The following is a 3,349-nucleotide window of genomic DNA, read 5'->3' on the forward strand; positions in this document are numbered from 1 at the left end:
TCATCATTTCTGCTACACTGGCAGGGCTAGGGGCCAGGACTCTCCTCTTCGGGTTCTTGGGGGATGTTGCTAACTCCGGGACCGATAACAGGCACCACACTCGCAGTAGATGTGCACGGTGTGAGGTCTTGCCACAAGCTATCAAATACGGTGCATTTCTCGGCTTTTAACATAATGCTATATGTAACCAACTTTAAGGTATAAAGGTGAATTACAGCGCAATAATTACTTGGGCTCGTAATAAGACCCTGGCCAGAATCAGAAGACACCAAATTCGTATGGAGCCAAAGTATTGAGCAGCAATAATGACCTGGACACAATGTTAACTTTTGAGTAGCCACTCTTGTATTGTTACAAAGTATAACAGGTATTTGTCCAATTTGTACAGATAAAGTATAAAATAAAATAAATAGTGTGCACACTCAACAAAATAAAAGTACTCGTTGGGGCCCTTTAAGAATTTAGAGTTAAGCTGGCGATAGCCAACTTCAAAGGTCCTTGTGAATGTAACTGGAATGTATGAGTGTGTGGTGTGTATCTTCTTTGGGGTGGATCGTCCTCAAAGTGGTTGGCTCGCCATCTATCACAATCAGAATATCGTCCTGGTCCTTGGACCGCTGTAGCCGGTGAAGGTAAGTGGATGACTTCTCACTTGGATCTTGAAGGGTGTTCAGGAATTGAGCGAAAAGTTCCTCACCATCTTCTACAGTGCCAAAGGCTGAATCTAGAAGCTGCAAATAAGTCACAGGTGGTGACTCAGGCCGCAAACTCTTAACTATATCAGCTGCTGGTGGGAGCAGGCTCTCATGGATCTTTCTGGATATTTGCAGGGGGGACATGCTGGGATCATTTTGGAGCAGTTCAATTTGTGTGCGCCATGTGTCATAATCAGTTTCATTGTTAGGTCTGGGAACCTTACCGGAGAAGGAACGGAGTCTCACCTGGGACTGGATGTGTGGGACAACATCTTGCCTTCGTACGATATGCTCTACCACAACCTTCTGAATGTCAGGTGGGTTCAAGTCACTTACTGAGAGGGACGCTGCTCTCCTTCCATTAGTGAGGGGAACATCATCAGTGGCACCAGTATCACTTGGTGTAACATCTGAATGTGAGGTGTGACACTGTCGCTCTTTAGAAGCGGGGGCGGAGATACAACAGTGGTCTCGACATACGTGGGAGAAGGTTCTTCAGTGGTGGGTCGCATGGCTTCAACATCCTCCCCAATCTGACACATCATCTCCTTCAGCACCTCACCGTAGTCTTTGCCACTCAGCTTGGCTAGTTCCTTGAGTTCCGCCAAGTAGGTTTTTGTAACATTACTCCCAACCGTGGTAGTGTACATGCTACTGAGTGTTTTAATTTCATAGACAACGCTGGGATCAGCTTGTGCTGTGTATGTGTATGGTAAACGAGGTTCTAAACCTTCTAAGGCTGAACTGCTAGAGTATTCTACGATCAGGTTTTGGTAGAAGTTGGACAGTGAATCATCAACAAAAAGGACTCTTGTGATTTTACCATACTGTTTCAGAAAGTCAATGACCTGTTCATCTTTCTCAGATACCTGTGTTATCCCAGCGACAACAACCGCATTAGGTATTTTGACACCAGACTTTTGTATGAAATCCATGCTGGTCATTGCCTCAATATTGATGCTCAAATCAATTGGCTCCTGGCTGGCTCGCCACTTCTGTAACCAACTTTAAGGTATAAAGGTGAATTACAGCGCAATAATTACTTGGGCTCGTAATAAGACCCTGGCCAGAATCAGAAGACACCAAATTCGTATGGAGCCAAAGTATTGAGCAGCAATAATGACCTGGACACAATGTTAACTTTTGAGTAGCCACTCTTGTATTGTTACAAAGTATAACAGGTATTTGTCCAATTTGTACAGATAAAGTATAAAATAAAATAAATAGTGTGCACACTCAACAAAATAAAAGTACTCGTTGGGGCCCTTTAAGAATTTAGAGTTAAGCTGGCGATAGCCAACTTCAAAGGTCCTTGTGAATGTAACTGGAATGTATGAGTGTGTGGTGTGTATCTTCTTTGGGGTGGATCGTCCTCAAAGTGGTTGGCTCGCCATCTATCACAACCAGAATATCGTCCTGGTCCTTGGACTTTTCCGTCCTCTCCAAAAAACCTGACCTATAATCCAGGTCATAAAATGTACATTCTAATCAGTCTGTTTCAGATGCATTGTTTAAGGTTAAAATACAAAATCAAAATATTGCATCACCTCATATTCATTGCATCACATCTTAAATCTTATCAAATCTCACAGTTCTGTTGTACAATATTCAAATTTCAAGCATATCAAATATGAGAACTAAACATCTAAGTTGCTCAAATATTTCTCTATTCATGTAAACATTAATTAAACAATACTTATGGTAAGTAACCATTGACACTCAAAATACAATACACCATAACAAATTCAGAACTATGTGCAAATAAGCAACAAAATATACATATGAGTTCAGTTCAGAGGCATTAAAGCAGTGTGCTTAATTTCTCCACGCTATAGGCCTATTCGTGAGAGAGAAATGCACTAAAAATTACCCTCTAGATTACTTTAAACTCACAGTGAACTGACAAAATTTAGCTTTAGAGCAGCTAAGAACATGTTGCTCACCGTTGCTCTGTTTCACAAAAGCCCAACACACACTGGCGTTGGAATTGCAGCAGCTCTCCGGATGAAAGGTGAGTGTTAGCCTGTGAGACACCGAGCTAGCATTAGCATGATCGCGACGGTAAGTCTCTACAAGTTTTTTTTCATCAGAACAACACTCGTCTTACCGACGTTGCCTCTCTCCTTCATCCAGCCACTCGACTCCGGACTTCCAGCAGGTAAGTAGGCTGGCTTTCCTTCCTCTCAATCCTGAGTTTTCCTCCCTTTTGTCCGTGGATTTCTCGGTTTGAGTAGCAGATGCCTCCACTCCTCTTGCTGAGATAAGAAAAACCCGGGACACCATGCACCTCCACCTCACTTCCTGGCTGACAGGGTCAATGCGGCCTGGGTAGGCTCTGATTGGTTGCTGAGCTAGGTGCCCTCACGTGGGGTGAACTGAGAGGTGCATTCAATGGTCATAGGAAATACGACGCTGTTGATGTGGACAGTTAATATAAAGAGAATAAGTATGATATTTTTCATCTGGGCTACATATACGTCGCCAGGTATTTCATCAGATTCCAGGACTTAACTCCTTTGCACAGAATCACAGTATCAGCTTAAAGCACTTGTTGCAGGCTGCTGAGTTTGCATATTTTGCTGTAAAGTATAGCCAGACTTTTGAGCGCTTCACCTTGGGCATTTTTAGTCTGTAGTTCTGCTCTAAAAGAACGT

The 3,349-nt window shown here is 43.0% G+C and overlaps 1 long non-coding RNA gene across 1 annotated transcript; it reads right to left on the reverse strand.

Moving 5' to 3' along the window:
• Nucleotides 1–322: 322 nt before the first annotated feature.
• On the reverse strand, nt 323–3,149 carry LOC145429395 (uncharacterized). The gene is made up of 2 exons (XR_013909629.1): nt 2,639–3,149; nt 323–2,151 (listed from the first exon to the last, which is right to left on the reverse strand). It is a non-coding gene; the product is annotated as an uncharacterized LOC145429395 (long non-coding RNA).
• Nucleotides 3,150–3,349: the final 200 nt, after the last annotated feature.

This window comes from Astatotilapia calliptera, chromosome 6, assembly GCF_964374335.1.
Source record: "Astatotilapia calliptera chromosome 6, fAstCal68.1, whole genome shotgun sequence".
In the NCBI taxonomy this organism is placed as follows: Eukaryota; Metazoa; Chordata; class Actinopteri; order Cichliformes; family Cichlidae; genus Astatotilapia; species Astatotilapia calliptera.